Raw genomic sequence first — 14,114 nt, 5'->3', positions numbered from 1 at the left:
CCAGCAGAGTCTTAACAATCGATCCATCCATCCATCCATCAATATGTATATAATATAGTAGTAATTCATGTTTATTAAATTAGTATAAGAAACCAAAACATGTACAAACAAATACAGAGAAAAGAAAAGCTTTAGTTGTAACAGAAGCTGGCATCTTCCCTTTATCCTTTCTAAAGAAAAGACCTTCATATAAAGGCCAATTGATCCAAACCAGCGACCCACATAAACCAATTTGTATTTCCAAACCTGATAAACAACCATCACCATATGCCAACAATTTCTTCACCAGCCAAGTCACCAAACACATTAGATTGATCATGGCTAAACTAGACAATATTGTGAACATTGAATTCTCTGATCCAAACTCCATTATCTCTTTCTCATACCTTTCTCTCGTTTCCTCATCAGAAACCTTGCTTGACACCACGAATTTCAGCTCTGATAACCCAATCTTGCTTAGGATCGTGTCCACAAACGCGAACAGGTACGCGCTTGTCCTCTTATACAGCCATATTCTTTGGTCGTTTATCCATCCACGACAAGTTCCACCTGAATAAAGGAACTCTACAAGACTGCAGACATATCTCGCGACAATCACATACACGAATGGTATGAACCATGGACTCGAAACCTGAAACCAACCACCCAAAAAGTTTAGTTTGTCACATAATAATAGAATGTATTAGAATGATATGGCAGTACCTTAGGAAACAAAGAGATGCCTTTGAGGAGGAAAAGTGAGGGAACAAGAGTGTAGTATAGAAGAGGCAATGTATTTGCAGCCCAAAGACAAAAGATACAATAACACATCTGTAAGACAATACTGATCTTCCTAAACCCCTTAATGAATGGGTTATTCTTCGACAAGAAGATCTGAAAATCTCCCTCCGACCATCTATTGTGCTGCACGAGTACTTGCTCTAATGATGTCACGTCAATACCCATGAATGGCACCCTTTTTGGGCTACAAAAAACCGATTTCCATCCTCTATAGTGTATTGATAACCCTGTTAACACATCTTCAACTGCACACTCATATCTTACACCAATTTCGTTTCCCCATCGGGTGTTAACAGTTTCAAAGGCGCAACTGGCGAGACCCTTGACTCTTTCTTCCAGTTGCTCTAAGTTTTCGTGGGTTCTCAAATCAGGCTCAGTCTTCCACTTACTGTAACAAGATTCCTTGTCGAATTGTCTTCCACAAAGGGTGTCTCTTCTGTGAAAGCAACCAGAGCCAATGTAAAGAGGGCCTCCATAGTCTTGCATCCCATGGAACTCAACCTGATCAGTCATTACACAAATATTAACCAATCGAGAAAATTGTAAAGATTGTGGATTTGTTTTCTTACACATCCGAGGGCTCTTAAGCTGCCATACAACTCGTTCTTGGTGGTGTTGGTGAAGCTTTGGGAGAACTGGACATAGGCAAACTCAGGTCCATGTTTGTCGTCCATGAAGAAACAGAGGGCTTCTCTTACTGTTTGTGAACTGTTTGAGTACATGTCACAATCTACATTCAGAATTATCTGTCCTTTGCTGATTTCTGATGACACCCTTATCTGAAATCACAAAACATTACATACAAAACCAAACTACATTTATGGGTAGTGTGTGATCATGGTGTACTAACTAACCAAAGCGTTCATGGATCCAGCTTTGAAGTTATGGTGGTATTGTGGTCTCTTCTCCCTCGCCAAGTAAACCAGAGTAGGCAATACTATCCCTTCATTATCCCTAGCATTTGGGTCTCTCCCGTCAATCAATATCTGCAATCAATCAGTTGATTATGATTAAGCTAGACTTAATTCAACATTAAATTCATAAACTATGTGCAGCACCTGAAGAATGGTATCATGATCACGTCGTGAAGAATGATCAGAATTCCATTTCGAGAATCCTTTGTGCTGCTGCAATTCTTCTGTAATTTTTCCCAGTTGTGTTGATCTTGAGATTTTCTCTGCCATTTCTTGGTATAATTTCTGACAAAACAAAATCATTTCTTTTTCATACATATCAAAATCAAAATCAAAATGAACATTGAGTTGACTTACTCTGATTGTCGCAAAGTGACCTGCCTGACCCGAAGTGTCAAACTCCGGCTGAGAAGCAAAATAGGCCGCCGGAGAGCGAGTCTGGACATTGAATTTCCTGCAATAAGGCAGCCAGTGGAAGGAAAATCGAGTTGCCTCCAACATGGCATAGAACATGACATCATACCCAGCATCGTCGGACAAGTAAACGCTGAGCTTCTCCGGTGGATAGTCATAAGCCATGACAGACAAGACAGTGTTGACGACCATGAGCGGCGGTTCTTTGGTCGGGTCGGCGGTGCAGACAAAGATGTCCACCCGTGGTAAGCTGTCGTCGCCGTGCCTGTCCACCCACCACCACCAGTGTTACTGATAATATAAAAAAGTTTGATTTTTTTTATGAAGAATTGATTGAATTTGAATATATATACTTTAGAAAGAGGGTATCTGTGAAGGGATTGCGGAAGACGAGATTCCAGCGTACGGATTGAGTTAGTGTCCAATAGAAGGCGAACCAGAGCTCGGAAGCTAGCAAGCCGAAGAAGGCGAATCTACCATATTGCCCCTGTTTTGGGATGTGAATTACTCTGTAAACCAAGATCAACACTATACCCAGAAACCAACTAATCACGAAGCACCTGTAAAGCAGGTTGCCTTTGTCTGATCTTCTCCTTGTTTCAAACAGTGGAGTATCACTGCCACCCATCTCTCTCTCTTTCTTTCTATCTTTTGTGTTTTATCTCTTTTCATGTCAATATGTGTATATATAAAGAAAGAGTTTTGAAAGAAAATTGAAAAATATTTTATTAATTCAAGTGAAATATCATTTAAAGATTATATTGCTCATACTTTCTTAAAGATTATTTAAGAGAAGAGTAAAAGTATATATATATATATATATATATATATATATATATTCTTTTCTTAGCTCAAAAGAGATTAATGTGTGAGATCTAAAGTTTTTTTTCTTTCAGTATAGGTATTTTTTAATATGTTTTTTATTATTTTAATCATATAGGTAGATGATCCTTATCATTTGATAAACTTTTTTCAATGATGATTACTAATTCGAGCAATGAAAAATTTCACTTTAATGTTGGGTATAGATCTTTTCGATGATTTATTTGTTTGATTTGTTTACTTTTTTTTATTTATGGAACTCAAAACGAGTTCGTATTTGAAGTCACCCTTAAGAAATTCAAGATTAGTGGATCTTTGTAGAACTATTTAGATTCTTGTTAAGTTTGATTTCACATGAAACTCTTTATTTGAATTAAAAAATATATATTTAAAGTTAACAAAAATTAATTAAAATATTATTTTATAAAAAATTAATTCTGTTTAAATTAATTAAAAGAGTGGTATATAAAACACTAATTTACAAATAATAATAAAAATATAAAAAATTAAATTAACTAAATAATGTTCTTGACGTCTTATAATACAAATTTACAAAATTTAAAATTATAACATAAATAATTCACCCACGTAATTTTTTCAGTGTAACTTCAAATACGAATTCATTTGAATTCAATAACAATGAGTAATAAGGAAAAAAAACAAGCCAAACAAATCAATTAAACGGGATTGGAATAAATTCTACTAAGAATTTTGAGCTACAATGAAATTTATTTTTGTTCGAAGGTTATTAAACAACATCGGAATTTTTTTTTGTCAAATAATAAGTCACGTCTACACATACACATATAGTCAAAATAAAAAGAAACCCATAAAAATCATTAAATAAATATACATGTAAAAAGACATTCAAATAAAAGATAAATTTCATATCCGACAACATCTCCCTTACTGCAAAATAAAATAAAATGAATACATGTTCGAAAAATAATCACCAACACGACTACAACAAACGACCTACAAAATTGAGAGTATAATTCAAATTACAAAAATTCGATATGACAAATTCGATATGACAAATTCGATATGACAAATTCGATTCAACTAAATAGAATGTCGCATCGAACAAAACATAACACTAATATAAATGTGAAAAAGGTAAAAACGAACCTATAAAATTTCAATACTAGAAAAATCATAGGTGCACGATGACTTTTCAAATATAAATAAAAAAGATACTTAAAAAAAGTTTTTTTTTTTGAAAGATGGAGGTTGAAAGAGGAGCAACTTGCTATGTATAATAAGACAACCATTGTAAATAAGTTATAAATATTAATTTTTCCGAATAAATTGTTAAATTAATATATCAATCTAACACTTATCTCATAAACATTTTTTGTGGGGCCGACGGAAAACTTTGTTTTTTTATCCTAAGGTTTGTTTCTATTCCATGGCCAATTAAAGCTAAACTTTCCTTTGAAGTCCTTATTGTTGCTATATTTAATTCAGTTGTTTATTTGTTTTATTGTAATATGCAAATATCTTATCCCTTTAATTATGTTTTGTCATCTCATATATGATATAAGTGGTTTAGATTTTATTATATATATATATAAAAAAATAACTTTAATTTAAGTGGGTTGTGGTGGTAAAGGATGTCCAAACTGCATGCTAACCACTTTACAAAATATAAAGTTGCTTAGAAAGTTATTATTACCATTTTATTATAATATGATACAAGTAAATGTTAAAAAAATTTAACTCATATATCCTTTCTACCTAATATAAAAAATACTTATCATATATGTCATGATTTAATTCAATATTAAAATGTATAATATTCAAAAACTCATTTTCACCCTTTAGTCAATATGTCATATTATTCAAATTTATTAAGTCACTTTCAATTGTCATATCCTATATCCTCTCTAGTCACTACATTAATATTTCTATTATTACAAAACAGAAGAAAAGTCATTTGAAACATATCGAATATAATGTCAGAAATCATTATCTATCAGTGCCGTGTATGCTAATTTGTCTAAGGTATAATTTTCTAATAATTGTTTCATTAAGGCGTTGTTCGGATTTTTATTTTTTTTAAATCTTAAGGGAAGAAAAAATTGATGATAATTAATGATTTTGAAAAAGTGATGATTATTTTTGTTGAAAAGACTTAAAAATATTGATATATATAAATAAAATAATAATATAAAATAAATGATATTTTAATATTTTGATTAATGAAATTAGTGATATAATTGTTAAGAAATGATTAATTAAAAAATTAATTTTATTTAGTTTTTTAAAATAACCTAAAGAGAACAAGACAAAGTTCTTTTGATTTTTTTTTTTAATAATTCAAACAAAATTAATTTTTCAATCAATTATTTTTCAACAATTATATCACTCATTTCACTGACTAAAATACTAAAATATCTTATATTTTAAATTATTATTTTTTATTTTATTTATATATATCACTTTAAATTTTTTTATTAAAAATAATCTTCACTTTCTCAAAAGTATCAATAATCATTATTTTTTTCTCACTCTAAGTTTTAAAAACCGCAATCCAAACGGTCTTAGATTTTGTTTGGGTATCGAAAATAACTTGATAATTTAAATGATCAATGATTTTTTTTTTTATTAAAATACTTAAAATATTAATTTATATAATAATAAATAATGATTTAAAATGATATTATTTTTTTATATAATAATTTAAATCTAAAAAATATATTTTCATGCTGTTACTAAATTCATTAATTAAAATTTTAATAATATAATATTCTCTTTCATTATATTACTAAATTAATTAGTTAAAATATTAAAAAACTTTCTATTTAAAATTATAATATGTGTTATTAAGTAAAAGATTGAATTTAATATAAATATAATTGATTCACTTTTAGTATATAATATTGTAAAACTTTGTCTAATATTATTTATTTTTTATTGATAATTTTTTGATGTGTAATTTGTAAAAATTTGAATAATACAAAAGTATTTCTTTTTATAAAAAAAAATATAATTAGTATGTTTAGATATTACGGATTTATATTTAAACAAATTTGATGTAAAAATAATAATAATTTTATATTTTTAATTAAATAAAATATAGTAAAGAATGAGATTGAAATATTAATACTACAAAATAATAGAAATATTTTTTTTCAAATAAATCTAAACATTAACGATGAAAATGATATTTTACATAGTTTTAGTCAAACACTACCCATCTATCATTTATACATATTTTTCATATTCTCATTACCCTATCTATATATATAATAATAATAATAATAATAATAATAATAATAATAATAATGCATAATCTAAAATTTTGGAGGTTTACTATATACTCTATTCATGGATGATTTTTCAAAATAACCTTGTTTTTGGTGTTCAATTTTTCAAACTAACCTAGTTTACTGTTTAAACTCAGATTTTTATTTATTTGATTTTTATTATATTTAAAATTCATTATATATATAGATATATTTTTAATCTATTATTTTTATAAATTTATAAATTTAAATTATTATTTGTATAAACTAAATTATTTATATTTTGATATATATATATATTTTAATTTTTAATTTTTATAAATTTAATTATTTATATTTTCATATATAATTTAAATTTAATTATTTTTTTTATAAATTTGATTATTTATATTTTAATATATATATATATATATATAATTACATTTCAATTATTATTTATATAGTGTAATAAATATTCTCTTAAATAAGAAATGGATTATTAATAAGGTCAAAGTCATCGTATTTGAACAGAAACGGATATCCCACGAAGGATCATCATTTGTGGGAGATGTGACCAAGAAGGTCAAACGAGACGTAGTTAACCGCTGTCTCGAGAAAAATCGTCAATAATTTAGATAAATGATGATTGTAATCGTTTTTATGAATAATTAATTATTACATTGTTATGGTTAAAATATTTTTAAAAATTTATTAATATTTAACAATTATTTATTAAAATGTTTAAGGAAATATTTATTACACTATATAAATAATAATTGAAATGTAAATATATATATATATATATATTAAAATTTAAATAATAAAATTTATAAAAAATAATAATTTAAATTATATATGAAAATATAAATAATCAATTTTATAAAATAAAATTTAAAATATATATCAAAATATAAATAATTTAGTTTATACAAATAATAATTTAAATATATCAGATTTATAAAAATAATAATTTAAAAATATATATCTATATATATAATGAATTTTAAATATAATAAAAGAAAAAAAATAAATTTAAATTTTAACTAACTAAACTAAGTTAGTTAAGGATTGAATGTTTAGTTTGGAAAATTGAACGTGAAACGAGGTAAGTTTGGAACTATACCTCCATCCATAATCATTCAATTCCTTTCTATATTATATGAATTTATTCATTAATTTTATATAAATATATTTCATCTCTTATCATATATAATATTTCTAATAATAATATATTACATTTTATATTTTATTTCTCATTTTATATATATATATATATATATATATATAAATATAAAATATTTATGAAATGAAAAATTAGTTATTGCTATTGATTTTATAAAGTTAAATGTATTTATAAAAATTCTGTCTATATATATATATAAATATAGTCTTATTATATTTATATATAAAAATAAATATGTAATATTATATATATATATATATAAAGTTTTTATAAATAATAAATAATAATAACTAAATTATCTTCTCTAATTATTTCCTTTCTCGTGTAATTATATATATTCTCTAATTATTTCTTTTCTCGTGTAATTATATATAATTATTTTCTGAATAATCATATAAAATATATATTTTAGATCAATAATTTTTATATTTATATATGTATATATATTATATGTATATATATTATATATGTTTTATATATAAAAAACTATATAAACAAAGTTCTTGTCATTAATTTATATATATTATACTATTTTTCATTATTAATTTTATATAAATATATTTTTTTTTATCTCTTATCATATATAATATTTTTTTTATGATTATAAATAATTTGTTAGTTAATATAAAAATTAACTAATTATAATAAATAATAAATATTAAATACTTAATATATATATATATATTAAATACAAAAATTATAAAATTATTTCAACCATCTCAAATGGTTTAGTGGTTAAAGTGTTCACATTTCATGCATAAGACCAATGTTTGAATTACAACAAATGTGAATTTAAAAGCGAGAATTATAAATATTTGAGAGATGGTGGCACACTTTTTTAACAGTGGATAAGAGGTGAGTCTTGAGGATTGATGGTTGGTTTGATGAGGTCAGAAGATGAGATTTGATTGGGTGGTTTGTCGGTCGAGGGGATAAAGAAACATATGAAAAAATGTAAGTCAAAAGATGAGGATTGATGATTAGTTTGACGAGGTGTGTGAGATTAGGAGATGAAATTCGACTGGGTGGTTTGTTTCTCGATCGAGGGATAAAGAGACATATGAAAAAGTGTGAGTCACAAGAGATCGATTAAGATTGGTAGGTGGTTTACCGAGTGGATAAAAGACGCATATGAAAATGTGTGAGTCACAAGATGAGGATTGATGGTTGGTTTGGATAAGAAGTGTGTGAAAGTGTGTGAGGTCATGAGATGAGATTCAATTGAGATTTAGTGTGGGTGGTTTGCCTCATGAGATCATATGAAAACGTGTGAGTCACAAGATGAAGATTGATGATTAGTTTGGATAAGAAGTATGTGAAAGTGTGTGAGGTCATGAGATGAGATTCAATTAAAATTTAGTGTGTGTGGTTTGCCTCATGAGATGAGATTCAAATTAGATTTAGTGGGTGGTTTTCCTAAGTGAAGGTAAATATAAAAGGTTTTAACAAGTTGTTAAAAATATATGAATAAGATATTGGTTGACCGAGTATATGAATTAGATGTTGATGGGGAGATAAGATGAGATTGGATGGTTTGTCGGTCAAGGATAAAGAGACATATAAAAAGTGTGAGTCACAAAGATCGACTAAAATTGGTAGGTGGTTTACCGATGGGATAAAAGAGACATATAAAAACGTGTGAGTCATGAGATATGAGGATTGATGGTTGGTTTAATAAAGAATATGTGTGTGAAAGTGTATGAGGTCATGATATGAGATTCGATTGACATTTAGTGGGTGGTTTGCCGAAGTGAGGGTAAATATAAAAGATCTTTAACAAATTAAATATTAGTTGTTAAAAATATATTAATGAGATGTTGATTGACCGAGTATATGAATTAGATGTTGATTGACTAAGGTTGTTGATTGAAGATTGATTGTTAATTTATTGAAGTGGAGGGTTAGAGGTCGACTAAGATTGATGTGTGGTTTGATAATGAGATAAAGAGTCATATGAAAAAATGCGAGTCACAAGATGTCTCGTTAAAAATGGTGGGTGGTTTGCCGAGGGATAAAAAGACATATGAAAAAGTGCGAGTTACAAAAATATGGTCGATTGGGGGGATTGGTGGTTGATTTGACGGAGGATAAAATGTATGTGAATATGTGTGATGTTACAAGATGAAATGTCAATTGAGATTTGGTGGTTGGTTTGCCGAAGTGTGGGTAAATATAATAGTGTAAAACATGTCTAACATTACTTTAGATGAAAGAGAAATGTATAACACAACTTTAAGTAAAATCTCCGAATCGATCTATCGTAACTATATAAATGATGTAATTAACTTGATTCTTATTAAAAACAAATCTACATTTCGTTTAATTATTTTTAAACTCATAAATATATATTTATCAATTAAATTTAGTTTTAAATTAATTAAATTTGAATAATATAATTTTATTTAAATTTTTTATAACTAAATAATATTTAATATTTTGTTTATATTATTACCCGTCCAAATGAACGAGATTAGTTGCTAGTTTAAAATAAATACCACCTAATTTTTTTTACTCAAAAATATTTTCACCTCCTCAAAATTACATCCTATCATTATTTTTTAAACGAGTCTTAAAGTTTTTTCAAACAGCCTTATTGATTGAGGCCTAAGGGTGTGTTTTTAATTAATTACAATTAAATCTCATTTATGTTGGATATATATATATATATATATATATCAAAATGATAAAATATTTTACTTTATTTTTATAAAATTTAACTTTTTCAACTAATTAAACGTTTAAATAATTTATTTTTTAATCAAATAATTTATTTTTTTAATCAAATAACTTAATTTTTAATCAAATAATATCTTTTAAAAAAACTCTAAATAACCCATATCAAATCAGCTCGGGAATTGTTACTTGTATTGATAAATACCTATTTCAGGCCGGGTCATATGTTTTGACATGTTTTTTTATTTTTCATTGTAATTGATCAAATTTTCAAGAACAAGTCAAAACCATAATATTTTTTTAATTTTTTTCAAGAAAATGACAGATTCTAAAAAAAATTACCTCAAATTTCAGACCAATATATAATAATATAGACATTATCGTAACAAATATCTTATCAAAATTGATATTTTTTTATTATTATCAACATTAAATTAAAAGTTACAAACTTCTACTACATTCTTTTATATTTAAAATTCTCTTGACAACCTTCTTTTTTTTTTTCTTGTTGAATTTTAAAAATAACATGAAATTTATCCTTATATTATCTAAAATCGTTTTTAAGATAATAATAATATTTTTTTAATATGAGGTATTTTTTATTTAAATTGACAAAAATATTCGTTATCTTATTATATATATTATTTTTCATTTTTTTATAAATTTGTCTCGGTTTTAAATAAAATGATAGTTATAACCGTTTTTCTACATTTTATTTTTTAATTGAATATTATTTTCAGGATTTACAAATTCTACTTTGTAAATAAATTCATAACTAACGATAACTTTATTTATCGTATTTAAACGGTTTAATACAGATGGAAAAGAACGTGGTAAGAATATTTGAAATTTTTTAACTAATTGTTGTAATAATAATTTTTTTTAATAATGGAAAACTAGTATGACAACCTATAACATAGTGTCGTTACTCCATTTAAACATAAAGTGTTTTCAGATAGAATTAAATTCGTGACTTTTTTATCTTTTAAGGCAATTCTTACCACTAGGATGTGGGATAATACAAGCAAAATTCGAATTTTTACAATGTTAAAAGTATTATTATTATTATTATTATTAATAAGGTGAAACAAGTAATTCATAATATAGGTAAGACGATGCATAAAAGCCAAAGCAATCAAAACCGACTTGATCATAACCAATGTCGGAATCCTGCCATTATCGCCCTCTCAAGAACAAAGCTTCATAAACCGGCAGATTCATCGTCACCACCAGCAAACAGATCACCGTCTGCCCCACCAAAAACCTCCTCATCAGCACCCCGCCGACCAGACCGAACAGATTCAACATTGCCAACGTCGACACGACCGTGAACATGGATCGACTCACTCCCAAATTCATTATCTCTCTTCCTCGTACCTCTTCTTCAATCCTCGTCCATTACTTTCGTCGTAATCGCAAAAGAAGTCTCGGAAAACCCTAACGTCCTGCCGATCGTGTCCACCAATGCGAAGGCGTACGACGTCGTTCTTCGTATCAGCCATATCCGTTGAGCGTTGATCCACCCCTTGATCGTATCTCCGCATGTCAAAGCTTCGTATACACTGCAAAACGTTTCTCGCAAGATAAACGTACGCGAACGGGAAGAACCAGAGACTTGTTGGCTGAGACATTTCGTTGAACAGGTAATTAGCATTATTAAAAAACTTTCATTCTGTAAAAACACATTATTACCTGTGGGAATAAGGAAATTCCACGGAGTAGAGCAATGGAAGGGAATGATTGTATAATATAGGCAAGGTAATGATAGAGGAGCCCAGAGAAGGTATAAACAGTAACCCATTTGAGCTCCAAACTTAATCTTGCCATGGCCGTATATGAATGGACAGTATTTGGAGAAGAAGATCTGTGATAAACCTTCACAACCACCTCTTTTGCTGAACCAGACACTGATCTAAGGTTGTCGGAGCTATTCCTACAAAGGATTCTTTTCTCTCTGGATAGTAGTAAATGGATTTCCATCCTCGACATTGAATTGATAAACCTGTTATTACATCTTCACTGCACACCCATACATCATCCCATCTGCAGATTATAGAATCATAGTAAGTAATTTGCGGTTAATAGAATGTTAGGAGAAACCAGACCTGTTTTCCCCATTGAGAACCATCTTCATAGCTGCAATTTGCTACGATTTTCGCAGCCTCTTCCAATTCATGGATGTTAGATTTCTGTATATTTTTAACACTCTTCAATTCTGTCTTAACATATTTGCTTCCACAGAGACTGATTCTCCTATGAAAGCATCCTGTTCCACAGTACAAAGCTGAATCAGATCCGCCCATTCCTGCAAGCTCGATCTTATGGACTGGATTGACCGCGTTTCCATAAATATCATTCTTTGTAATATTATTATAAGACTGCGGGTGCTGAACAAAAGCAATTTTATGGCCTTGCTCCTCGTCCATGAAGAAGCATAAAGCTTCCAAGATTGCTTTCGAGTCGTTTGAATACATATCGCAGTCCACGTTTAGAATTATCGGGGCATTGCTTATAACCGATGAAACTCTTATCAACGCATTCATCGATCCTGCTTTGAAATTGTGATGATATTCAGGCTTCTTCTCTCTTGCCAAGTAAACCAATCTGGGAAACCTCACCTTCTTCATCATCCAGGTCCATTAAAATCTGAAACCAGATCGATCAACAAAGTAAGAGAGTTTGTTTACTGAACTAATTAAATCTTTAGAGCTTTTATTATTATACCTGCACAATAGATGGATGATTCTGTTTTGACATTTCAGAGTTCCATTCTAAGAACCCTTTGTGCTCATGATCTCTTAAATCCTTAGGAACACTTCCTTGATTGGATACCTCGTCTATTCGAACCTTCATTTCCTCGTATAGTTTTCTGTAGATAGATAGTAGTATAGTACTAATGATTATGGTTTATTTCTGATAGGAATATAATGGGGACGACAACAAACAAACTAACTAAACTACCTTTAAAGACTGCCACTGATCGGAAAAGAGGCTTGCCCTCTTCGACTGGAGCCGAGCTCTGAGCAAAGTAGCTTGAGGAGACCTTGGCTCGACATGAAACCGTTTACAGAAGGGTACCCACAATTTGGAGAATTTGAATGCTTCAAGCATAGCATAGAATGTCAATTCTGATCCACCGTCGTCGGACAAATAAACGGTGAATTTCTCCGGCGGATAGTTGTAAGACATAGCTGATAAGACTGTGTTGATAACTAAGAAGGCGGTTCTAGCTTAGGATCAGCTGTGCAGATAAATACATCTACGTTTGGTAACTTATCCTCGTATCTATGAAGGAGTCGGTTCTTGAAAGGGAAGCGGCGGACGACATTCCAACGGGCAGATTGAGTTATGATCCAGAAAAATGAAAAACAGAGTTCGGAGATGAACATGCCAATCCAAGTCCATCTTCCTGGCTCGCCGGATTCAGGTAGATGTAGCAACCGGTAAAAGCATATGAAGAAAATACCCGCCAATATAGAAGATATAAACCCTCTGTAAATTAATCTTCCTTTTGCTTTTCTTGTCTCAACAGAGGCCCTTCTTTCTCTGACCATGCTGCCGTCGCCGCCGCCATTTTTTTTCTGATCATCTCTGTCTCTCCGGTCGTCGTCTGAAACTCACCACAGTCACTCTTCATGTTTCGTTTATTTATGTAGTGGTTTAAACATACGTAGCCACGTACTATTAAATATTAAATAATACAGTTTTAAATATTATTATTGTTGTTTTTTACTTTATTAGAATGTTGATCTTTTTGCCTTTGGTCTTTAGTCGGTAGAAACTTTTTTCTTTCAATCAGTCATTCATCTATCAATTAAAAATTATTTTTTCATTTTAATTATTATTATATACCATAATGTCTACCTCACTTAAAATAATTTGTTAAGCTAAATTTTTTATAAAAAGGAAAAATCAATTTGAATAGTTATCAGAGAAAAAACAAAATTTGTTTTGTTTTTCATCACTTTTTATTATTTCATTTATTTTAATTATACTTTTATAAAAATATAAATAAAATTATTTTTATATTTTTACAAAATTTATTACTTTTACATTGTCGAAGGGTTACTAATGTACGATGATTTTTACCGGAATATTATT

The 14,114-nt window shown here is 28.5% G+C and overlaps 1 pseudogene; it reads right to left on the bottom strand.

Moving 5' to 3' along the window:
* Window positions 1–55: 55 nt before the first annotated feature.
* LOC124939546 lies at window positions 56–13,536 on the bottom strand (annotated as a pseudogene).
* Between the last annotated feature and the right edge of the window lie 578 nt (window positions 13,537–14,114).

This window comes from Impatiens glandulifera, chromosome 5, assembly GCF_907164915.1.
Source record: "Impatiens glandulifera chromosome 5, dImpGla2.1, whole genome shotgun sequence".
Lineage (NCBI taxonomy): Eukaryota > Viridiplantae > Streptophyta > Magnoliopsida > Ericales > Balsaminaceae > Impatiens > Impatiens glandulifera.
The sequence above is the reverse complement of the archived record's forward strand: the minus strand, read 5'-3'. Positions and strand labels throughout refer to the sequence as shown.